This window comes from Cryptotermes secundus, unplaced genomic scaffold (genome assembly GCF_002891405.2).
Source record: "Cryptotermes secundus unplaced genomic scaffold, Csec_1.0 scaffold19, whole genome shotgun sequence".
NCBI classification, from domain to species: Eukaryota; Metazoa; Arthropoda; class Insecta; order Blattodea; family Kalotermitidae; genus Cryptotermes; species Cryptotermes secundus.
In genome coordinates, this window is record NW_019729897.1 from 1,144,166 (window position 1) to 1,171,372 (window position 27,207).

Here is a 27,207-nt window from a genome sequence, read left to right on the forward strand (position 1 = left end):
ACACGGGACCCACGGCTTAAAATCCCTCCCGGAGGACTTGTTCCCCGAATTTTCCGCCCTTAAGAATTCGACGACCTCCGCCGGGTATTTGAACCCGCGTACTACGAGTCATGAGGCGGGAACGTTACCTCTAGACTACGGAGGTCGCTTTTTCGGACTCTTAATCTGTATTTTTTATATAGAAGACTGTTGTGAAGTGCCCGAAATATAATATTCCTAATAACGTAATATAATAATATAATGTAATAACTTGAGAATCGGGATAGCGCGGTCAGCATAGCGACTGGGTACGGGCTGGACGAACCAAGGGATCGGAGTTCGAGTCCCGGAGGGGGCAATTTTCACTTCCCCATGCCATCTAGACCGGCTCTGAGACCGACCCAACCTCCTATCAAATTTGTACTGGAAGCTTTTTACCCAGAGGTAAAGCGACTGAGACGTGAAGCTGACCACTCACCTCCAGCCAGTGCAGAGGTCAAGAAAATATGGATCTATACATCCACTCCCCCATACGTCTTCATGGCATAATGCTTAATTACTTAAGCACAGGGAAAACTTTACCTTTAATATAATAACTTGGTAAAGGGCGGTAGACACTATCCACTTTCAGTACATATTTTCTTTTCTCAAAATATCATGAATTTTATTTAAATTTACTCGGAATTAATCGCGTGAAAATTCTTCTGATAAGCTGTGTTAAATGTTCAACTTATACTGCATATATTAGTTTCTACTTTACGTAACCAGTCGGTAAAGCAATCGGAATTGAAATCGACTATTCGCTTGTTTCATGACAGCGTATCAAGTGCTGGGTGTACTGGAAGAACAGATGAAATCTCTTTAAAGTTACATGAGTAATGAGGTTGATGAATCTTTTATGTAATTAATCCGAATCTCCACCGATGACCAGCCATCGCCTGTGAGACAATTTGTGGCTTTGACCAGAAGATGTATATAGGATGTCCGGATGAAAGGTATCCACAATAAAATAATTATATCTCAGAAAGAATTTAAACACATTTATGGGTTACACCACTATAAAAGGAAACTATCAATTATTCCTGAGTATATAACTCTCTCAATAAATTTCAACTTAGGCTCCTTTGATGGCACGACAAAAATCCAGACGATCCAGCATGTTTGGTGTTACCATTGCCACAGCGTCTCTTATGCGGGCTTTCAGGTGTTGTAGGTCGTTGATCTTAACCTGGTAGACAATGTTCTTCTTATAACCCCAGAAGAAAAAAATTCAGTGGTGTCAAATCTGGCGACCTAGGAGGCCAAGCAATTGATCCACTTCTGTCGATCTATATCCCAGCCATCTCTCTGTCCAGGTGATTCCTAACATGGTGGCAGAAATGTGGTGGCGCATGGTGTAAGCCGGGCATGAAAAGAAATTACGGGGTTTTCCCTTCTGATGACATAAACCGGATACATGTATGACAATTACTTTCCGAGGTATAAATTTCTTATTTTGGATACCTTTCATCCGGACGCCCGATATATTTTTAAAGACGTCCTTAGGTGAACAGAGTTCCTTTGTAGGAATCTAACAATCATTCATCTGGCCAAGAATTTTTTCCGTCTTTTATAGAGGAGTAATTTTTAATTGCATTATTTACAAAAGCCCTGCGCTGATACTTCTTTTGAACCAAATGAATTCAGTTTACATTCTTGTGTCTTATTTCTTTAAGAACCGCAATCACTCACAAATTAATTGATTCCGTACACATTTTGATATGTACATTTTTTCTTGTCTTGGTATGTGGGACTTGTGACCATAATTTGTACACACATTTCAGGTACATCCTATACAAGACAGAGCTCTGACTTGGAAACGGCTCGGAGCACAAAGATGTGGCTCGTCCTGAACAGAGGGTGCTTGCGAAAGAAACACACTTCTTTACCTCGTTGCTTATACCTGCCTTTCTGTTGTGACTGCTGCTCTTGCTCCCATATGATGTAAGTAAATGAGGTATGCCTATTATCGGTGACTGAAGGCTCGCCATCTCTGACACAAGAATCCGCTGTTAAACCTTGTCCTGAGTGGTGCTATGCATGTATCATTCTCATAAATATATCTAAGGCACAGAATAAGCAACTATAACTAAAAGTCCACCAAAATATAATTCAATCAATTTATAAGATTTTGAGAAGACATTTATGCTTCATAAGCCTTCTTAACGGAAATCAAGCAGAGATAATAAATAGATCCTAAAGGTTGATATATTGGGTTTCTGGACTTTATCCATCGTCCTGGTTTTTATTTGTTATCTTAAAAACCAGGACGATGGATAAAGTCCAGAAACCCAATATATCAGTGTGTTATACACCATCGTCTGAATACTATAGTAGATCCTAAAGGGTTCTGACGATGTTGGATAACCCACAGATTTACTGGGTTCTTGGACTTTTTCCATCATCCGGAATTCTATTTCTATTTCCTAGAATTGCGGACGATGGATAAAGTCCAAAAACCCAGTAAATCTGTGAGAAATTATGAAATTGTAAATTTCATATAAGTATGAAATACCAGAAGCGTAAACAATATTCGAAAATGTGTTTCAAAATTCTTCTCTGCTTAGTTGAAGCAGAAAATATTTCCTATTACTAGGCAGAGAGTCACAAAAAGTATCTGTTGGATGTCTATGCAGTTTCTAGGTGGAACAGGATTCACTTCAGACTAACATTAACTTCGGCGCCGAATTAAGAAAATGAACATTGTTATTTGCCATTGTTAAGTATAAACTGTAGTACACGTTCTTTATATAAGAAAAATTAACGGCTCATATGGAAGTATTTTTGTCTCTGATTTAGTATCAGGGACAAGAAAAACATTGAACGAATTTTCCTTAAAAGTAGACGTGAGGCTTTCGCTAAAATTTGTAAGAAAATTGCTAATTTATCCTATATTACTCCATAATAAAACCCAATTTACAAAAGGATATAAGTGAATTTCCTAAATTTATCCCGTAACCGTTCAACAGATGTTGTTTAAAATGGATATGATATAACATAAGAGCTTCATAACTTGTACTCTTCTCCAAACATAATTAGAATAACCAAGTCAAGGAGGATGATGTGGACAGGGCGTGTAGCACGAATAGGGAGAATAGAAATACATACATGATACTGGTGGCAAGGCCAGAAGGGAAGAGACCACAGTGAAGACGAAGGCGTAGGTAGGTGGACAATATTAAAATGGATCTTGGAGAGATATGATGGTATGGTATGGACTAGATTGATCTGTCTCAAGACAGGGACTAGTGGAGAGCTCTTGTGAACACGGTAATGAACTTTAAGGTTCCATAAAATGCTGGGAAATTCTGGTGTAGCTGCAGAATTGGCGGCTCATCAAGAAGGGCTCAGCCCCATGAGTAAGAATTGTTATAAGATAATCTGACTAATCTATATATAATTTTGTCCCATTTATGACTGAGTTAATATACTCCACGGAAAGTTTTTCTCTATTCTGTAGTTTACCTTCGCCATTTTAGTTTTCTAGGTATGCGACACATTAAATGGTCCTCATAATTGAATTTTAAGAACGTTCTGTTTCTCTTCCCCGCTTCTAGGACATGAGTGGGGAAAGCTGGTTGTCCTAATGGGGAAAACGGTGCTGGAAGAAAGGAGAATTGATGCAATTCTACACCCGCGTACTCGGCCTGCTTGCACAGGTAAGCTGATCCCTCTCGGGGATCTGTAGATTTGCTGGAGCAGAAGATGAACTTGTTATAAATTTATATTATTCAAGGGATAAAACTGTGATTATGTAAATATAATACAGGCATTCGGATAAGGTAAAAAATGAGCGCTTACTCTTTCATAGGTATACAGAAGCTCAGGTGAAGAAAATGTTGAACATTTCGCTCGCATAATTAGGAAACTGAAGATTTGAAGTTCTCACTGTAGCAGTTATGAAGGGTCCTACCCTATAGAACATTATATAATCAGTTGAAAGTTAACCGACGTTTCGGAAGGATACTTCGCTTCAATCGTCAGGATTCAAGAGTAAGCCAAGTAAGAACCCAGCATGAATCAAGGAGCAAGCAGAGCAGTTACTAATTTCTTTCTTGGCTTATTCTTGAACCCTGAAAACGGAGGCGACATATTCTTCCGAAATTTTAGTTGGCTTTCAATGAACGACACAGTGTTATATCCAAGAAAACACATCACAATCACCGCCGGGAGAGCTTAAAATCCTACACATTTCTTAAATATAAATTTTAATATTATCCTCACTGTTATTCTTAGGCCTTCCAATCGGTCACCTCCATAAATATGCATTAAAGGTAAATTTGTCCCTGTGCTTAACTAATTAAGCAATACGCAATGAAGACGTATGGGGAAGTGGATGTATAGACCCAAGTTTTCCTGACCTCGGAACTAATATCAGGTGAGTGCTCAGCTTCATATCCCGGCCGCTTTACCCCCGGTACCCATTAGATAGAAGATTAAGTGGGTCCCAGAGCCGGTCTGGACGACGTGGAGAGGAGAACATTTTTAATCTTACCGGTGCTCAAACTCCGACCCCTAGGTCGTCTAGCCCGTAGTCAGTCGCTATACCAACTACGCTTTCTCGGCTCCTTAAATATGCATTACAGTTCAAATCACAACAAAAAATAATGAAATTGACAGGTAAATATAACGTTAAGATTTAAAAATGGGCATTCTAGTGTGCCACGATGCGAAGGCAAGAACGATTCGACGTTTTTATGTCAACTGAACACGCGTCTTGACGCTCACATAAGCTACAATTTCACACCGACTAATAAATTCTGCTTTGTCCCTTTAACTGGTAACACTGACGCGTTCTCTTCCTGTAACATTAGATGTCGAAACAACAACAAAAAACACTGAAAAATAGTTTAGAGCTTTACGTGGGAGAAAACGTTCAAATAATTCCGACGTGAACAAGTTCGAACAAAAACTGAATGAAAGAAAAAAATGCAATTTATATTCTGTCCAGTTGTATCGGGTTTCAGACCCGTATCTATGTGGACGAATACTCGTACATTCATTTGCGATTTCAAGAGACGGATATGAACCCCGCTCTGACATTCATGGCCAGGGACAATGCCCTTTGCTAGAGTAAGAAGGAAGATATAAACATGTGGGAGATTGCAATGGCTGTGGGGGATATAGCTATTTCTGTCACAAAATAGCAATAACAGGAAAGGACAACAAACTTCGTTTTCTGCTATATAAGGAGCAAGATTAAAGAATAAGGAAACTCCTAGGATTCAAGTATAATCTCAAGGCTGCAAACAGTCGACTAAACCTTGTTTCTTCCGGATAACATGATAATTAAAGGCTACAACTTTTAGAAAAGAAGGTAACATATATTATTTTGCATCACTTGAAGAATTAATCAAGTCATGACGTGTACAAAGTCGGCATTGACTGTGAGCTGACCGAAGTCATGTTCGTGTGGGTATTGAGAATCACCGCCGCCTCTAGCATGTCTAGACAAACGCGATGTAATCCAGCCTTGGTCCGATCAATGTGGCTGTGGAACTCAGACATTGGAGACTAGCCCACTGCCTACAGCCAACGCCACGTTAATGCGCGGCCTATCTGAACGCCGGCCTTTCTTGCAACTACTATTTCAATTTAAGCGAAGTCTCAAAATCCTAATGAAATCTTAGATTTTAGGTTCTCAGAGTGGTGGCTATGAAGAGTTCTAACTTCAGGGATACAGTGGTCTGTAATGCGCTGAAATTCAACCGACGTTTCGGAGGAATATATCGTCTCAAATGTTCAGGGTAGAAGAGTAAAACCAGAGTGAAGACCAGCTTGCTGCCTATTTCTTGCTTGGCTAACTCTTCTATCCTGAAGATGAAGACTGCAAGATCCTCCGAAACGACGGTTCACTTTAATCGGATTACACAGCGTCATATCCCAGAAGAATGTAAGTCTAGGGAAGAACTGTAATTATTCAGTGTATTGTCACGTTCCATGCGGCAAAAACTCATAATATTTTAATTTTCCGTGCTAGAAGCGTTAATGCTATACCTGATATGTATGGAGGGACTGCGAACTCAAAGAATACAGACCTTCAACTTCCATGCTGTCCCACAAGCAGCATGAAATATTCACTACAACCCTGCGCCTGGCTGTCCGAAGCGAATGACGGATTACATAATAACACACGTAAGCTTTAAGACTACTTTATGTTGGACAATGCCGGCTGTCTTAGGTATACATGACATACAGGTTGTTCCCGAATTTGACGCAATAGTCTACTGCTCAATCCAAGCTGTCAACATTAATTTTAGAAGAAAAGTAAATAAACGGAAGATAATTGTAACAATGACAACCAGTCACGTTAAGAGGAAAGGTCAGAGGAAAATTAATAGTCGTGCATATTAAATATATGGGATTTGTGATCTCACAGCTGTGATTAAGTAGGCTTATCTCTTCTTGCATACAACGTCGTGTAGTCCGGTGAAGCATGCTTAAGTACCTGAGAAATATTCCCCCTCCTTCTTCATACCTGAAAAGAAAGGCAAGCAAGAAACCAGCATGAAGCATGGTGTTATATTCCAGAAGACAGAACCCTTTATGCCAAATATAGATCAGAAAATTGGCAGTGTCCAGCATTCTACTGATATGACAAAATTATTATCACGAATCCTATAAAGAATCAATGTGATTGTGTACATGAGAGCAGACTGTTTGCGCTCTTGGATACTCGCTTTGCAGAAAGTTGAAGTGTTGCAGTAGTGGAGATTTCGAAATAAATGTTCCTTGTTCCTTATGAAAATGTCCATGAAGATAAGTATTTCCCTATAACTCATGTATATTTAATATATATGTATAAGTGGAGGATTTGGACGGGTGAAATAATTAATGCCGAAATAATGCTACTTCATAGCAATTTATCCTTATTGACACCGTATATTCGTGTATTCGTGAAATTAATACAAATCAAATACGTGTTCTTACAGGTTGCAATGAAAGCTCAGTCGGTATAGAGAAGGGATGCATGCGGAGATGCCGGGGGGGGGGCAAGAAATTTTCTCTAAACCACAGAGTCCATGGTAGTGAAATATTCTATTGGGGGTGACAAACTTCCCATGAATTATTCAGGAGGCTCTTGCACAAACGCACAATTCTGGGAGGCCCATAAGATTTAATATAGGCTATTTCGGAAGATACAGCTGTTAGCCGGCGTGAGGCGTGACAGAACATGAGGATGGCCCCAAGGCCAAGAAACAAGTAAGGCCATGCATCTAATTTGATCTATTCTACCATTGTACAATCTATTGTATTAAATTTGTTAATCCAGTAATAGTTAAAGGTGAAGACGGCCCTATGCTTGATTGATTAAGCAACATGTTATGGAAATGTGCAGGGAGTGGAGGTATACATCCGTCATCTCAGCATTAAATAGAAGTCAGCAATCAGCTTCACGCTCCGGCCGTTTTACCTTAGGAAATAGCCCCGCGAGCCATTTTACAGGAGGCTCGGTCGGCCCCATAGCAGATATGGATGCTATGGTGCAGAGAAAATTCTTGTTCTTTCTGAGAGTCTACATCGAACCACTGAACAGGTAGAACACATGAACACATATACGCCCAGACAAAACGCATACGTCATACTTTATGATCATATAATGACACATATCGGAAATATGTACACCTAATATACCACACATTAACAACCCGTACATCATAGAAAATTATCTCTGGGCTCCACGACCGGGCTTACTACATAGAAAGCTTCTAACAAAGACCTACAAATGAAACAACATTCCCAATTCTACGCTGTAGCATTTTAACCTTAGAATTAATTTGTCATTCATATTTCTTAACCTCCCATACTTAATAGTTTTAAATATTTTCAAACTATTGTTTCAGTATTTTTAATATTTTCTTGATATATTCAACACTTATATCACCTAATATATGGTATATATTTCATTTTTTATTTTATCTTTTATCTTATTTTATACCTTCTATTTTAATTGTGATATTTAACAACTTGGGGCAAATTTTGTCTGTTAGTATACAATATGACACGTTGCAGTGATATGGATCCATATCGGTAGTTCAATAACTGCACGTATTACTATATACAACTGCCTGATGATGGTCTTGTATAACCGAAACATGCAGCAGGAAATAAAACGTCTAATTGTGAAACATTAAAATCGAGTATATTTGTTGTGTGACGGTTAACCTAATTTCTATATATATATATCCCTGAGAAATGGACCCCGGCTGTCCAATTCCTAGCCCGTCGCCATGCCGAATGAGTACTTCCGGGTAATTGCTAAAAAATGGAACAATTAAAACGTCAAATATTAAAATATACTGCCTTCCACTTGGAACAAGCACTTCTTTTTATTACTTAATATGATCAGAATTATCACGTGTTAAATATGTCCCCTGTCACCACGACAAGTTCGGGGATAAAGGTGACGACTCTCATTAATGGAGAATGAGATATGTTGAGTAAGCTATCGCGAACAGCTGACGAGGGGGTTCATCCCCAGTTGGGGGGGAGGGGTTGAACAGGGGACTAACAACGCCTCGCCATAAAAAGCCACTATGTTCGAATTATTATATAACAACCTGGAATTGAGCGAGACCTTTTGAGCACGATAATGATGCTTAAATTTCCATTAAAGGTGGGAAATTTCTTGTCTAGCTGAGCGACTATAAGTTTTCAAGAACTCTTCTTCATGCAGCTGAATAATGTCACTTAAATTCACGGAAGTTTGAAACTATGGATTGCATATATGGCCTCTGCAATACTGAAATAAACTGTGCCAAATTGATTCTTAAGAATAAAAATATCTCGAACTGCGGATGTCGTCTCATGTAATGCGAACTGTGGAGCAGACTCTGGGTGCAGTAGTTATGTTCACTGTGGGTCGTGCTGGTTTCCCACTGAGGCGGCCCGTGTTCGAGCCTAGGTCAAGTCATGTGGGATTTGTGGTGGACAAAGTGGCACTGGGGAAGGTTTCCTCCAAGCACTTCGGTTTCCCCTGCCAATTCTCATTGCACCGACTGCTCCACACTCATCTATCATCTGGGGCTTGTACAACAGGCTAGTTAGTGACTAGCGTATCAAGTTGAACCAGTCTCAACCCACTACGAGGAACTAAAAAAGAAACTATGTTTACTCCTTGCATCCTGTTTTGTATCATGTGAATCATGAGTCTACATTGTAACCAGGAACAGATAGGACATAAACGCCAACACAGAAGAAATATACAGTACAACCTAAGGAGAAAACCTAAATCACTGCTACATATGTAGGAAGACAGGTGAGAACAAATTAAAAACTAATACCATAATCATGAATACCTTCTATAAAATACTGTAACGGATTTGATCAGATCGTTGACAGGCAACAGCTCTATAAACACGGTCCAACACGCAGCAATAGAGGAAATGCGTTTTCTATGTACGTGGTGACGTCACACAACAGTGGGTAGAGACCACGTGACGCATTTTAGGTAGATTCGACCGACGCGCCGATAGACTGGCTGGATAGCCAGTGGGTCGAAATATGTAAAAACCAATGTGAGCAGTTCGATTGGTTTATTTTTTATTGTTGTGATGATTGTTACCAAACATTAGTTAAGGTTCAACTCCGGACATTTTCAACAGATTTCTGTACCTGTGGCCGAGGGAGCTCGCCCAAGCATAAATTATCTGGCTTTTCGAGAGATTCTCGTCTCCAACGACTGTCATGGCTGAGGTTTCTCGTGGTCGTTCTTAGCACCCTCAGACATATGTTAGGATAGTACCTGCCACTGCCACTTCCGTCTACAGCCTTTCCGGGTCACCTCTTACTAATCATGCTGCAATTTGATGGTATCAAGGCTGACAAAATTACAATCTTCTGGGACATAACGCCGTGTAGTCTGTTGAAAATCAACTGACGTTTCAGAGTAATATGTCGCCTCCATCTTCAGAGTCGAAGAATAAGCTGTGCTTGCCAAACGCTTTCACGCTGCTTTCTTGCTTAGCTTACTTTTCAACCATAAAGATGGAGGCAAAATTTAGGTTTACTTCACTGGATTACATGATATTACGCCCCTAAGACAGAACGCTTCATAACTACCGCTTTGAGAACCTCACATACTACTTAAGTATTATATTTGTTATTGACCAAAGTATTCCTCTTAAATTGTACTTCTTAATTTTTTTCGTTGTTTACATTCCCTACAGAACAGACAATATTTTGTGAGATGAGGCACCGACTAAATAATTAACATTTATGTTAATACATCTACATCACGAGCTTCCAATAATAGAATACTCCAATTTGTCCGTGGGAACACAACAAAATTGCAAAAACCAACGACTGACTCGAAGAATTTTATTCTTGTTTTATACTATAAATTTTGTTTTACATAGTCTAACTTATTGTATTTTTACACAAAGTATTTTAATATATTAATATTATTATATCCAATTTTATTAATACTGAAGTTCAGTGGTGTATATACGTTAGCCATGTATTTGCCTGATGATGGCTATTAATAGCCGAAACATGCAGCAGAGCCAAAACTAGGCACTGACATTGATATAGTTGTGTTGTGACGGCTTTAATAAAGAAGCTTTTAATTATTGTTACAATATTAATTCTGTTGTGGAGGAGTGTGTCTATATTGCTGTCGTAATTTCACTAACTGAATGGTTCTGTCTAAATGCTACAAATTTCCTGTGTGTGTGCGTATGTGTGTATGTATATGTGTCCGTTTTCCTCTCTGCTCGAATTTATTTCAAAATTGGCTTTTGATCTGCTGAGTAAGAACGCAAATAACTGAATAATTAAACCGAATTATCACTTATCTGAAATACATCTTCCTTCGCAGATTAGGCCTTCTGGACTGCCTGTTCTGATCAGAATTGGACCTAAGTCAATGGTTATATTGGACACGCAGCAGGACCCTCTAGAAGAATGAGATGAATTTCATATCATGTAAGTCTAAAATGTAACACAAAAGAAGGAGGAAATATGTCCTTGTTACGGAGCCAAATGTATAAAATTTCGTAAAATAAAAATGCTGCAATAAGCTGAGCTAGACGCAAGCGACACGCCCCAGTAAGGCTACACAATATTCCATTCCCGCAGTAAAATATTAAAATATGGATATGAAATTTCTGGCAAGTGTGCAAACTCGTAGGAAGAGAAAGGATGAATTACAGAGTTCAGAAGTAGCCTCTAGACGACCTCTCGTGGGCGCAGATTATATTATGGGACCCACCAACCCTTTCTCAGCATATGCGAAAATGATAAAGCGATGGACCGATATATACATTTAGATCAAGGTTTTTTTTTAATCTAAACATATTCATGGAATTTGCAATGTAATAACTACGCACACATCGCATTTGAGAATATAATAATAACGAATTATTCTTTATAAGGATTTATCCGGAATAATTCAGTCGTTAGAGCGACAAGCTATGGGCCGTCAACTGTTGGGTGGTTCAACAAATATAAACACATCACAAAATCTCATTTTTTTAGTGGTGGCATGAGCTATGAAGATCATGTCTCTCAGCGTAAACCTTGTTAATTTTCAGACATGAACGAATTGGGACAATGAGGTTAAGACAAGACAAAATTACTTGTTTCATTGTTGTTTTTACACATCCTTTTGAGATTTAGGGGCCCTGTGTTGTTCCGAGTCACAGTCCTGAGACACTAGATCGAAAAATGTAGCGTCTCAAAAATCTAACGCGATTCTAGGGCCTTCCGGATCGAGGCACGGGTGCCGAAGAGTCCATCTTCAAGGTTGAAGTATGTAGAGTAAGGAATCAATTGTGTTTATAGGCGGATTGTAGATTGCAGATGATCACCCTTACCCATGTAATGGGATGGAGAGATGGAACATGAACCGGCCTGTTTATAATTCCTATTGGACCGGATTGGGCTCCGTTAAACTCTACCCTCCGTGAGTTTGAGTGGCCATCTTCCTTCCTTACAACATAAAGCCCAAGCCATTCCTCAGACTCATGAAGATGAGGGCAGCACGGCCCTCTAAATATCGGCATACGCTACAAGAATACAAAACATGACAAACAAAAGACTGCAATCTGAAAACCAATGTCATTGAAAGATCAGGGCACGCTGTTGCGTAGTTTTTTGAGGCACTATGCTACAAGGTCGCGGGATCGAATCCCGATGAGGTGGATTTTTTTTCAATTTACCTAATCCTTCCAGCCGCACTATGGCCACGGGATCGACTCAGCCTCTAACAGAAATGAGTACCAGGAATATTGTTGGGGGTATAGGGCGGTCGGCGCGTAAGGCTGACAACCATGAGCCGATTGTCAAGAAAAAGTGGGAACCTCAACATCTCACAACCCTATGGGCCTCCACGGTCTGTTACAGGGATGCCTTTACTTTTTTTCACTTTTTACATTGAAAGATCAAAATTTTTGTCGCTGCATTATTTAAATACGAGGTAGAATTCAGTGTTGGGAACCTATATAGAGTAACAGCTTCACAGTTGAATGACAACGCAGATTAACACGTGAAACCGCAATCAAATAACCACTCACTGAACGAAATTCCAACCCACGACCACAATTTTCAGTCGGTGGTTTGCCTTATACGCCATAGTTACAAATAGTTGACGTGGATCAGTACCGAGCCCGGCTTAGATAAAAGTGTGAGCCTGAAACCAAATTTTCTAGAAACAATTATTCATCAGTGACAGCGTATGAAAGCGTTGCCACTTGTTGCAACGACTTCGCCGCAAGAGCCAATGCCCTTGCCTCCACACAAGGGAGCCAATTTTCCAACATGATGGATTACTTACAGCTTTTAGTGAAGACGTCTCTACGTCTATTAATCCAACATAAAAGAACATATAGAACCTGTAGCTACGTTGCTTGCAGCTGGGATATATTGTGAGCTAGTGGCGCGCTCTCTTAACGTGGTGAGCTACGTTCTGACTCCATTAACATGGAAAAAAATATGCGTATTATTTTTCTTCGTATATTCTTGTGCCATCAGGTAAAAAGATTGAATTATTGAAGCTAGTCGGGAGCTCACGCAATATCAGGACCTTCGTAATACACGTAATAGAGGTGGGAAGTTTTGACAGTATATCACTTAAGATAAGGTTATTAACGCATAGTTTCCTGAAGCCTATATGTTAGGATGTGGTCATTTTGTATAGAATAAGCTTCACAAACTTACATTTCAGAAATTCTTTTGAAACTCAGTGGTCGCTATATATACCATCTGTTATAATACACAGTGTGTATATGTTTCATTATTTCTCACAGTAAACAACTTTTTATCCTAAATAAAATTAACCGGCTGAGACGTAACGTGTTTCCTATGAGGTACGAGCTGAAATTTTATATATTTAAAGAGTGAAATTGAAAAATAAATCCTAATGAAAATATTTAGAGTGAGATCCGAGTGTAAAGAAACTCGTTTTCTGTTTAGAAAGTACTAGGACAGTTCAATTCAAAACTATAGAAATAAGGTTATAGAACTAATGTACACTTATATGTATATATTCTTTACTAATAATTTCTTTTGAATGATGGAGTGTTGTCTAAAAATGTGATCGATGTTTCATAAAACTCTTGTTATGGTTCAATATTTAGTCTGTGAACGCGTTGAGGTATAACATATGTTCAAGTAAAGACGGTACCAATCTACCATACTTCTGACACATACTCGGACCGTTCTCTGCCAAGCTGCATGTGTTACGAAGTCTAAGAAAACTTTCAAGTAGCTTCTTGCCTGAATTTTTGTCTGTTTTCTTCCTTAAGGAAATCACAATGCAGTTTTGAACCAACAGATGCTATGTAGTTGGATGCCATATCAACGTGTGCCTTTCAACGTATGCGATAAGCAGTAGCAAACATGGCGGAATTGCGAACTTGTGATGCGTGTGGGATACTTAATTTCATGTCCTCAAATGACCATGGAAGACTGTCCAATTTGTTCAGGTAAATGTTACAGAATTTAGCATTAACAATGTGGCATTATGAATAAGAAATATATTATTGAGACAGATCATAAACATAAATTTCATATTTAATATTGTTTAAAATCAACACTTACAAATATGGCGACGGCGCGAACATCTGATGTTATATCCAACAAATATTCCTGCTACACTCACACAATATATACGAGACAAACTCCGTCTTAAGTGCAACAATTTAAGAATACACACCTGAAGATGGTCATCTAGGGCCGAAACATGTAGTGTGGAGGAAGGGAAGAAGAAAGAACTACAATTAAATTGTTGCACTTAAGACGGAGTTTGTCTCATATATAATATCCAACAAATTTAACGGACGCAGAATAAGTTTTTAAATTGTAAGATCTTCAGGAAATATAACAAAAAGAAATAGCAATAATACAAGAAAAATAGATTTGTCAGTCTATAAATTTATGTAACCGGAAGATGGATTTATGATTTCTTTTGGATTTCAGGACCTCAGTGGAAATTGTGAAGACAAGTACACCCTACGCAAAATACTGTTATCTCCTAGCCTTTGCTGCGACAGAGGAAGAGAGGTATGGAAGGGGGGAGTTGGTAAGGGCAATGGGAAAGTACGTGGTGCAAGAAACGAATGGGTTCTTTCGTATGCGCTGTCTGTTGACGTTCTCCTCTTCCCTCCCCCCGCCTAGGCTGGCTGGCCAGCCCACTTTTGAATTAGTAATAGTCAACGACGCTAGAAGATATTTTGCAGCATCTGTACCTTCTGGGATGTGGCGCTGTGCATTGTTGTACAAGTTTACCGACGTTTCGGACGAGAAGACTACTTCCTGCATTTCACTTACGTCGGTGAATTTCTACGGGAATACACGCCATCACATAATTCTGTTTGGGAAACCTTGTTAAGTGAGAGAGGGCTTCACTCACCTGCTGAGACATATGTTGCTCTGCCTCTGTCTCGCGATTCCTCCCCACCGATCTGCAACAAACAGAAACATAACATCAAGCCTCAGGTTGACATAATTACAAATGTTACACTGTCTACGGGATCTGACTAGATGCCTAGTGATACATTTCAAATATTTAATTGGCTTCGAGCGCATTGAAACCCTCATCATAAATTTAACCATTTATTTACCATCGAAAGTTTACTTTATGCTTCATTCTTCGCAATCTTGGTTAGGAGACTTGAAGATTAGAGAAAAGCAGAACAAGTGAAGCAATATTTATAACAGAACAAATTTAATTCCTGTAACTTGCAAAATCTACATAAAAGCCATGATAAATAAACAAAGCAATGACAAATTTGCTACTTCCCCCCTGTAAGGATACACCGCTATTTGGGCCACCGAAGAAAGGGCTCATTTCCGGCTTCTCGTTTTCAGTCAATGAAGGTAAAGTAAAATATTTATGTATGCTTTAATTAATTAAGCGTCACCCTATTAAAGGACATGGAGAGGTGATGTACAGCTGTACGATCCCTCACTCCGGTACTAGATACGGCTGAGTGGTCAGATGCACGTTCCTGCTGATTTACCTCAAGAAAATGGCCACTGGTAGCCACTGGATGGGAGTCGATCTGAAGGTTATGGACAGCTCCTCCCGGGAATCAATACCCGATTCATCGGTCATACAGCCCGTATCCTAGTCACTATATCAAGTGAGCTTTCCAAGTTCCTAAAGCAAAATTATTCCTCCTGTGGAAAAAACATGTAAGGATTTCCTGGTTCCTACTGAAGATGGAGGCGATATTTTCCTCGATTATGTCTGTTGACTTCCGTCTGACGACATAGCGTTATATCCGAGAACATAGATTTGTTTCAATTACTGCAGTGAGAAGCTGAAATCATGACCTTCAGCGCTACGGTTCTATTGTCAGCAGTTGACCATTCATAAATATGACCTCACGTTCTTGTCCTTTATATTCTGTCCTGATCCAAAAACACATCCTCTTTCTTATGGACCCTTTCCGTCTGTCACTTTCAGTGTTTGTCTTATAATAACTCATTCACGTCAAATTATTGACTCTTCTGGCCCGCCCTATGGACAAATGTTTCACCCCTGACTGTCTTTCAGTTTGCACACAGACCACACTCAGTACGCGCATACGTGTATATATGTCCGCGGCGGTCATAATTCTTCGCCATGGTTGCGATTTGGGCTGGATATGACGATTCAGAAACTGCTTGTGGCACTTCCGCCTGCATGGTAGCGTTTAGACTACATGCTTATCAGCAGTGTCGGAGAAGTTGCCGCAATAGCACGGCGATAGAAAACAATCTGTAGCAGTTTGGCTTGGGGACAGAGTCCTATTGTACTGTGAACTGAAGTGGGCATTGAAGGTGGCATTTGGCCGTCACCACAGCAATAAAAATAAGCCAATAATACTGCTCACATTGGTTTTTACACGTTTCGGTCAACATTTGGGAACTTCTTCAGGCAGTCTCATCAAATCTCTTGTTATTTAACGGTGCTAATATGGATCCATATTTGTGCTTCTCATCACAATCATACAATACATGCAACCGTCAGGAAGTTGCAAGAACTTTTCTAATTTTAGAATTTTCCAAAATTCAAAAGTATTTAAAATTCTCTTATCGTTGAATGTAAAATTCTATGTTGTTTTTGTGTTTATGTCCCGCATTGTAGGTTGTCCTTTGCCCGGGGTTCGCTGTTATTCTGTATGTTACAGAAGCTATGTTATTAGTTTCTTTCTCACTTGCCTTCTTGGGTATGTCTTCGTGTTCTTTTTTCTGTGTGGCAGTTTATGTCTTAGCTGTTCCTTGTTACAATGTGGACTCATGATACAAAACAGTACGCAAACAGTGAAATGAAGTGGGCATATTGGTCCAGGTCGTGATGGTAAGAGAAGTGTAGAGCATTGATGGAGTGGTAGTTGGCAGGGGAAATCCGAACTAAATTACAGAATAATTGTTAACACCGTCCGATGTGATTCAATTTGTAGATTTTCATTGCCTTTACATGTCTCGGTTAGCTTCCTTCAAACACAGCAAAAATGAAACAACCAGACATTGGAACGATGCAGAACCATATAAAGTTTAAAAAGGGGGCATTAATGCGAGGACTTCTGGGGACTTCAAATAATACCCCTAATTTCGTTTAACAGAAGAGGCACAAGGACACAAATCATAGCGGTTCAAGATCTTAAATATTACGCATTAATAAAATTTTAGACAGAGAAGGTCATGGAGGTAGGCCTAGGCCCAATGGGGCTGTGGTGCCAAGAAAAAAATAAATGCAGTTTTAGTACAAATAATTGTAAATAATTTTTATATCAAATTTCTAAGTATGTATTATAAACTTTATATTAGTAGTAGTTCCTGAACATGTTGATCTTATGCCTTCTGAAGGTGGTCAGCTGACCGAAACATGTAAAGGCAATAAATATCTACAAATTGAATCACGCTCCAAGGTGTTAACAATTATTCTATAATTTAGTTTACTAGTGTGACGGACCAGAATGATTACAGTTAAGTTAATTAATGCCGAACTATTTAGAAGCGAACGTTCGGCAGTGCCATTTCTCCCGTCAAAAATTCCACATGGACTACCCTGGAATACAAGCCAGACTTCCGCGGTGAGGTTCCGGTGGCTGGGCCATGGCACGGCCTTGGAGGGGTTATAAATCACTAAATTCCTCCTCTCTTAATTTCCTTTATTCTGTATTAGGTTAATTGATCACGGGTAAAATGTATGGTTTGTATCATTCTTCCTCAATCTTTTGTTTATTTGAGTGTAGATCATGGTCTCGAAAAGCAAGGAAATAATGGAGCTAAAGGCATGCGAGGAGAGGGATCCAAAGATCAGAAACAAGAACAGGAAGGAGAAATTACCTAATGGCGAACTTCAAAATTTATATAATTTGCCAAGGTTTAATAATGTTATTAAATTAAAAAAGATAAAAAAATATAGTAACACGTCTATATCCGGGAATCCCTCAAGGACGAAAGCAGTTGGATTACCTAGTTGTATAGGGATGGATAATATTAAAGAAATAGGGTGCGAGGTTGCGTAATTGTAAGAGAGACGATCCACCGGCAGGACAGAACACAGAAGTCTGAGGTTCTTTTGGCAATACAGTGAAGATTACAGTCTTCTGGGAACGTGCCTACCTTCAGGATGTCCTGAAGACAAAGGCAAACACTTGTTCCGAAACGTCAGTAAATATCTACAAAACAATATGACGTCACATCCTAAAAGAAAATAATCTAGAGAGATCGTAAAAAGTAAAAAACAAATTGTCCCTGTGCTTAGCTAATTAAGCACTACGTCATGAAGACTTATGGGGAGTAGATATATAGATCCAAGTTTTCTTGACCTCGACACCAGCTGGATGTGAGTGGTCAGCTTCATGACCCGGTCGTTTAGCCCCGGGGAAAGAGCCCCCGATAGCAACTGAATAGGAAGCTGGATGGGCCCCGGAACCAGTCTGGATGACGTAAAGAAGAAAACAATTTTAACCCTACCGGGACTCGTACTCCGATCCTTCTGTCGTTCAGCCCGTAGGCAGTCGCTATACCACTGCGCTAACCAGATTCATAATTTTATATAAAAAATAACAGAACAGGTATCAAACTTTGGGCATTTTAATGTGGTACTGGGCTTGGATATCTTGCAAGAATATAAATTAACAGACATATATCGAATGCGTTTAGTGGAGCACATGCAACAACAAAGAGAAGATTATGAAACAGAGCAACGAGTGAAACAGAAACAAATCAATAGGAAGTGATACCGGCGAATACACGGAACCTGACTGTAGGAGGAAGAGAACACAATATGGGCGTCGGAGATTAATGGTTTATGAATAGCAGGAACTATATTACAGACAGAAGGGAAAACGAAAAAGGAAAGCAACAGAGATTAAGGTACGCCTAACAGTAAAATAAACGTAGTGAACATCATGTAGAGAACTAGAAGACCTTATAAATGATGGGTGTAATTCTATTGGACCAGAAATAGAATTATATCCATGTAAATAACCATCCTTCTGATTTCTAAAAAAAAATTTAAAGCAAAAAACAAATTAAATATTGTCATGTGATAGAACGACTATAGATGGGGTTTGGACTGATAATCAGATTTATTAAACGTTTAAACAACCAGTGACTACACTTTACAAATATGTATCAGACAGCTACTAGTGTTCTCAGTACGATCTTCACTGTGCTGCTTAGTAGCGTCTTCCAATAGCGGACGTTCTTCTACTCCTGAACTTACGTCCTAGCAGGCTGGCGACCATCTCACACCAACCTCCTACTCTTCTCACTGCCGCCTGAAGACTCTCCCGCCATGGCAGCTGGTCCTCTTTCTGTAGCTTCGGTATACACGTCATAAAAACACCGCTTCCAATAGTTACTTCTTTGTTGCGCATTTCACAGCCGTCACATAACAATGGCTGTTTCTCTCTCTCCATAAATTTTTCTTTGAGCAAAGATGTCACATTGCTCCCTCTTTAAGGCTGTTAGTCCTGAGTAGCCTATAGTGCGTCACGGTTCCGTCTGTTTACGGGGAGAGAATATCCAGGAGTGTCCGGTGCCCCTACAGCGTTGGCTGGCAAGCCGCCTGTAATCTCCTCTTCTCTTTTGGCGGAGGCCGAGTCCTCCACAGTGTACAGTTGCTCATTTTCTGCAGCCCGATGAAAAACTCAACTGCTTTCTTCGCGATCTCCAGTTCGAGAGTCTGGCTGACGGTCTTGCTTCCTAGACATAGCTGCTATCTTAGTCTTTAGTTCGTTAACTCTTGTTGCATTCTGGACCCTTCCGTCTTCTCTTCTCGACTGTCGGTCCTGTACGACTGAGCCACTTACGTCGCCCTACTCACCGAAGTAATTCTCGGGTCCGAACCCCGCGGGACTTAGGACCATATTTTACGGTCTCTGGCTCGAAACTCCTCCAACCTGTAGGGACAAGTCCCCGCATTTATCCCTCCAGGAAGAGGGTGGTCCAGTTATACTCCAGGTTACCTTTCCGTAGCCTCCTACGATTCGCAGGGATACGTTGGAAGTATTCAAACCCGCCTCCACACGAGTTACTGTCAACTCCTAGCTAACAATCCTGCTTATGACATCTCGGCAAGGACCCCAGGGAAAACACAGTTCTTCTGTTACTCTTTCCAATTGTTGCAGCGGAAATATGCTTGTTTGTGAAGCCGTTTCTCAGTAAGGGCTGTTGTACATTTACTTATCTCGCGGTCTTTGCCCAGCAACAGGTCTACATGCCACAATATGTCTTATGCTGATAGACAAATACATAAGATGGCCAAACCTGTCCTATTCGAACTTCGATAGAAATATATTGCAGGACTTCAAACAATTAGAACTTTACAGTCATGAATTCTCTCCACAAAGGCAATATTGGTAACAACTGGTGGACTGAAATGCTATTGGCGTTGCTAAGCATTATGCTAGCGAAAACCGTCACAAATATGTGAGAAGAGAATGTGATCAGTGTAAGACACTTTCTATTCTGAATAATATTCAAGTTTCCGACTGGTATGCACATTCGCCAGATTTGCAGGACCACTCCTAATGAGCAAATTTAAGTGGCCTTGTGGCCTGGTCTCCCTCAGGGCAGGGAGGGGCCGCACGTGGATCGCAAGACCGTATACTGTGCGTTACCATAACAACCACAAAATCCAATTCAGACTAATCTGCGCGCAGACAAATAACAAGATAACTATCATCGGCCACTTCCTGCATCATTCATTTATTTCCAAGGCTCATCCAATGCTTGTTTTGGGGAAACGTGTGTTTTGAATCACGTCTGAAGAACTACAATCATAAGAATTTAAAGAGAACAAGTATGTAGGGTGACAGTTCCTGCTTACTAGCAGTTCTGCTTCGAAGTAACTGATTACTGTGCACAGACTCTGCAGCTGCACACGGTGGGCGGCGGGTGACATTGTCTGTTTACTGTGCACAAAACTTGAACGGCAGCTGCACACATACACGGTGACAGGTGACACTCTCTGCTTACTGTGCACCGAAATGCAGTTGCAGGCAGACGGTCTCGGTGCGAAGAGCAACGTACACTATATGTCAAGTTTTTTTTTTCTTTTAATTTCACAGGTTGATATGAACTGTCGAATGGAAAGGGATAAATTTGTACCCACAATTACAGTAAAATCCTGCTTAGGCCTAAACAAAAATGGTTCTTGGAGTAATCGAGTTCATCATATCTTTTGAGAGACATTCAACTAACTGTTAAAATGTTAACTAACCTAACTTCATGGAGAAGAGTCGCTCTTGAGAACAATCCTAATATAAAGCAGATAATTTCAGTCCACACCCTCACACACCATTTAAATGGCACCTGTTTTATTTACTTCCCATCTACGCTTTCATTTTCCGAGCGTTTCTTTCCCTCAAATTTTCAGACTATCTTTTTATGTATTTCTCATCGTCCGATAAGTCCAGCGTATATTGCCATCTCGCACTTGGCGAGACAACCTGCTTAATAATATTTGGTAGAGATTAGAAATTATGAATCCCCTAATTACATGACTGTTCCAATTTCCTTTTATTTCCTGTCTCTTACATCCAAACATTCTCGTCTGTACCCGTTTCCCAAACACATTCTTCACTTCGGGAAACAGCCCATGCTTCATATCCACATATAATGACAGGAAATGGTCCCTGAATTGAAATGTCGCTTAGATCCTTTAAATATACTACTGTATTATTGCTATGGTCCACAAATACGTGAATACTGCTATATTTCGGAAGACTTACTCAATTTTCTTTATGATATGAATTTGTCTTGCGCTCGGGTGATGATACGTCAACATGTTTAGTTTTCTCTGCTATTACTGCCAGATAGACTTCCTTCCTAGCACCTAAGTGAGCGCCATGAGTTTCCTTGTATGGTATTCTCATTTTCATATAATTAGAGAACATCATCAGCATAAGACAGATATCGACGTGTTTCATTTAGTCCTGATTCATTATTGTTTCCTTGGTGCACTAGACAGTAGAAGGAAGTTACCTCTTAAAGCATTATAAATTAAATTACATTAAATTAAATTTAGTAAAGTAAAAAAATGTAAAGTTGTCCCTATGCTTAACTAATTAAGCACTGCACCATGAAGGTGTATGGAGGAGTGAGTATATAGATCCAGATTTTCTTGGCCTAGGCGCTAGTTTGAGATGAGTGGCCAGCTTCACGCCCCAGCCGCTTTACTCCAGGAAGAGAGCCCCCGGTACCTATTAAGGAGTCTGCGTGGTACCTATAGCCGATCTGGATGACGTAGAGAAGAGAAAATTCTTGATCCTACCGGGACTTGAACATCGACCCCTCGATTATGCAGCTCGTAGCCAGTCGCTTTAATGACTACGCTATACCAGCTAGGAAAATTATATTTATTATGATGCTGATGATATGAATTCAAGAGCTGTTCTCACAGTCTGATATTATTAGTTTTAAGTTCCCTGTTCTTCAAAGGCTGACAGCTATCCATTCAGATTTTCTTGTGTCTTCTGGAATATGAAGACGTGTAGTTTGGTAGATATGTCGCAATGTCTGATAAAAACGATTGTTTTAATCTTCGGGTTATATACGTACAATTTACTGACTCTACAAAAATTTCAGTGGGTTTGTACAGTAACTGATACTAGTAGTGTTAGTTTGCATGTCCCCCATATTGGTGCTGGATGATAAGGAATTTATAATTGTCAACGTGGGAAGTTTCCCAATGACATATAAAGCTAAATATAAGCATACTAAAATAAGGTAAAGGCATCGTAAACAAAAAGTAACGAAAATGATCCGAGGTAATATGAGATGAGAGATGTGCTTCACTTTCCGGCCGCATTTAACCCTATTGAGAGTGTTATATTTCGGTAGTAGGAATATCAAAGAGTTGCTTTGATGGTAAAGGGATAATATTTCAAATCTGTGGAGAGAGATATATAATTTGGAGGTGTCAAAGCTAAAAGCAAGTGCATTAACAAATGTTTTTCCCCAGTAAAGTTTTATTCGAATTTGTTTCATTTCTGTCGCGTCATCAGAGACTGGTACAAACACGCAAAAATCTCTGGCTCCAGGCGTGTGGGGAACACAGTCTCTCTGCGACACGTCACATGCACGCCACCACTGGTGAAAGCAGAAACATATCCGCACGTGTATATAAATACTGAATTATAAAGGGATCGTAATGAATTACATAAATTTTGCACTGACGTCAATGTAGTATATATTCGTGGCAAGCTATGGGAACTGCGCGAAGTTATTAAAACACAATAAATACATCATTAAATAAAATATAAATCATTCAATCATGGAGCTGGGCCTTTCTTGAGAAGCCGCAAACTGGCAGTTATTCAAGAATTTTCCAGCATTTTATGGAACCCCAAGGTTCATTACTGTGTTCACAAGAGCCCTCCACTGGTCCCTATCCTGAGCCAGATCAATCCAATCCATAACATCCTATCTCTCTAAGATCCATTTTAATATTGTCCACCCACCTATAGGTTATCTTCCTAGTGGTCTCTTTCCTTCTGGCTTTCCCACCAATATTCTATACTCATTCCTCTTCTCCCCAATTAGTGTTACATGCCCTGCCCACCTCATCCTCCTTGACTTCATCATTCTAATTATACTTGGAGAAGGGCACAAGTTATGAAGCTCCTCATTATGCAGTCTTTAAAATATAAATAAGCAACAAAATGTATTTCCTCAGTTTTCCCACTGAACGTCTCTTCTGAGTAGGCAGCAAACTTGCTTCATATTCAGGAGGTCCCGATTTCAAAAACAGACAAATTTTTTCTGAGGTCTTTCTTGTTTTCCTCAGCTCCTAAAGACTAGTGTCAGGACAATTCCCCAAATTAAACCGTTTCTTTCAACATCTTTCCCAATTCACTATTCAGCAACCATCCCACCATTCCAATCTACATTAACTTAGCTACTGCCAGCGTCGTTAAACAAAACGGAATTAATCTTTTTCCTTCTTGTACGGCTGCATTTCTTCTACTCCTGCATCTCCTTGTACGTCAATGAGTAAGCTTCCAAGTCTCCTCCAACGTCGAGAGAAATAATCTTATGCTCAATCCTTCTACACGTCTTCAGCCCGTCGGTTTGTAATGCAGCTATAGTAAGGGCAGTCCTCCTTCCATGCCTAACATATGCCTGTACTGATATTTCTAAAGATCTGTATATCTTCTTACTCGTGTATGTATGCGTATATCCGTCGGGAACCGGACTAGGCTATGGGATGGGATGACCGAGGAAATTGGGTTTGATTCCCGTTAAGTACAAGAGACTTTTATCTTCTCCATAAGGGCCTGACTGGTGCTGGGGACCACCCAGCCCCCTTTCCAATGAGTATGGGGGTCCTTACCTTGGGGGCAAAGAGGAAAATGCGTGTACCTGACCGTTCACCTCCATCACGTAGTGACGTTTAGAACTGCTGAGGTTTGTCTCCACTCCACAACATGTCTTCATGGCGTGGTGCTTAATTAATTAAAGCAGGGGTAACTTTGCGTTAAGTATATTTGTAGTTCCACTTTTTCTCAGTGGATGAATCCTGTTTCTGATAACTGGAATCGTAATTTAGCTGATTATTTCTCGTCTTTTCGGTTCACTCTTCAACTATTTGTTCAACAGAGTAACTGCCGTTTTATAAATTTGAATCCACTTAAAAGAGACCTAAAAAATCCTACAAATATAGGAGTCACCTCTGACAATTGGGAGCCTGAATAAAAGACAAAATAAATCAGGTAAAAATCTGAAAATTTTCATTAATAAAAGCAGAATTAACGCGTCTACATGTAAGTGATATTTCCATACGAGCTCGGGAAACCCCCAGTGCGCAGTTGGTAGGATGCGAGGAAACGGTGAATTTCTTTTCTTATTGCTGAGGTAGGAGAAAATATTGCTAGAACTTGCAGTGAAGAATGACAATAGTATGTAAAAACAAAAGGGAATGGGAAAACAATATGAGGGAAATAAGTAAGGAAATAAAGGTAAAGAGTGAAGAGGAACCGAAGAATGGGGTGAGGGAATTTCTTAACTGGAGGAAGAAGCCAAGCTGACGGTAGCATGAATAAATAGAGGGGATCAGAAAGCAATAAATGAAGAACGAGGGAATGGTATAAACATACAAATGGGATAAAGGAAAGTAAAGATTGGTTTCTCAATCGATTCTGACGGGTCATGCATTGATAATAAATAATAAAAAGAGAATTCTGAAAGTCATCATGAAAAACGTTAAGTGCTATGACGATCAGGTGCCCTGAATTTTTCCAGACCTTGCTTACAGTAAAATATTAATCGTCCCATTTCGTTTTGTATGTCGATTAAATTAAATTATTTAAGCACTTCCCCATGAAGACGTACGGGGTAGTGAAGATATAGCTCCCCTTTTCTTAACCTCGGTATTAGAGGGATCTGAGCTTCATGCTTACAGCCGTGCAAAGTATTTAGCCTGTTGATAGTAAACTATATGTATGATTGAATCTTTAATTTTAGAATTAACTCTAACAGAGACCGCTGTCAATATCTCTCCTTACAACTGGAAATCGGGAAACCGTGACATGCTGATGTGCCACTACAACTACTCGTATGTTCTTAAAATTCCCGTTATATAGCGAACGTAATTATCAGCTCTGTTTACATAAGAAGGTAAAGCTATCCCTGTAACAGCCCGTGGAACCCCTTAGGTTGTGAGACGTCAAGGCTCCCACATTATCTAGAAAATCGTCTCACAGATGGCGGTAACGTTGTCAGCCTTACGCACCGGCCGCCCTTTACCCCGCCCCTCCAGGAAGATTCATAGTAGTCATTTCTGTCAGAGGCTGAGTCGACCCCAGGGTTATAGTGCGGCAGGAAGGATTAGGTAAATTGAAAAATCGAATGACTTTATCGGGAATCGAACCCGCGACCTTCCGGCTTGTAGCATGGTGCCTGAACCAACTTCGCCACCGCGTGTCATTGGGCTATATAAATGTTTCAGTGAAAGTTTACGTGATTCTTTTTGTTAGTTTATTTTCTTTGTTCTCTGCGGAAGCTGAATAAACTATTAACTGTATACAAGGCCATATTTGCTCAAGGTAAACTTTAAACATTCTAAATGCTATGACAAATTTCGAAGTTCTACAATAAATTGACATTAATTTCACTTTCTTCACTACAACTCTGCTAACTTAAACTTAAGGTAATTAATTCACTTTATCATTAAATGTCTCGAAGTGGCGAGAAACCAGGATCATTCAGTTGAGTCTTAATTGTAAACTGCAATACACAGAGACTGTACCCAACTCTCTCTATGGTTCAGAGGCACTAAAATGAAAGCATGTCATTGGGCCGTGTCATGATGCAGCTCAATCCTATCCATACCAACATAACCTATTTCATTAAAGCTCATTGTAATAGGACATCACTGCTTCCGCCTTAGTGTCCGAGGTGCATATCCGGTCAACTATCATCTTTAATTAACTCGTCTATTATTATTGGTAGGGTCATGTCATATTTCTCTAAAGCCCATTTTATATGTTACAATGATTTTCGTCTTTATCTCCAAATTCCTGGCTGTCAAAAATTTTCCCACTACAAATCTTTATATATTTCTCATGCCTCATCCCATTGAGAGAAGTACATACTCTATTATATTATTTGCTTTCATTGATAACACTATCACAACATTTAGGTTCAAATGTTTCTTATAACTTTTTTTTTTCCTTGGCACTACAGCCCCAGTGGGTCGAGGCCTACCTCCATGAACTTCTCCGTTCACTTCGGTTTTTCTAGATCTTACACATTCGGTAGGACTTCTTGGGCGGGTGATCAGCCCGTCACAAGGCCTCTACCTGTACACAAACACAGAAAAACGCACACACACAAACTGAATATCCATGCCCTGAGTGGGATTCGAACCCACGATCCCGGTTTCCAACCGAGCGAAGACAGTACATGCCTTAGACCGCTCGGCTACCGAGACCGGCTTCTTATCACTTCGTTTCTATATATTTTATACTTGTCCTTCAGTTGGACTAATATATTACATAATTAAAACACAGTCCAGCCAAAAACTCAGCTCGTTTGCATAGCAATTTCACCCGCTGCACTGATGCACCAGGCATTTGTGTTCCAAATCTCCACTAATGCATAGCTTTACCTTCAATTCAACAGAAAAGTGTGAACATTTTTCAATTATAATTAAGGTAAAGTTGTCCCTGTGCTTAACTAATTAAGAACTAAGCCATGAAGACGTACTGGGGAGTGGATGTATAGATTAACATTTCCTTGGCC

The 27,207-nt window shown here is 39.8% G+C and overlaps 1 protein-coding gene across 2 annotated transcripts in view; it reads right to left on the reverse strand.

Moving 5' to 3' along the window:
* LOC111865692 (PR domain zinc finger protein 1) overlaps positions 1 to 27,207 on the reverse strand; it is a 242,890-nt gene that overhangs the window by 148,994 nt on the left and 66,689 nt on the right. For both annotated transcript variants that reach the window (XM_033751925.1, XM_023853912.2), the window contains exon 3: positions 14,870 to 14,921. The gene's annotated coding sequence lies outside the window, so the exon portion shown is untranslated. The remainder of the gene's footprint in view (positions 1 to 14,869; positions 14,922 to 27,207) is intronic.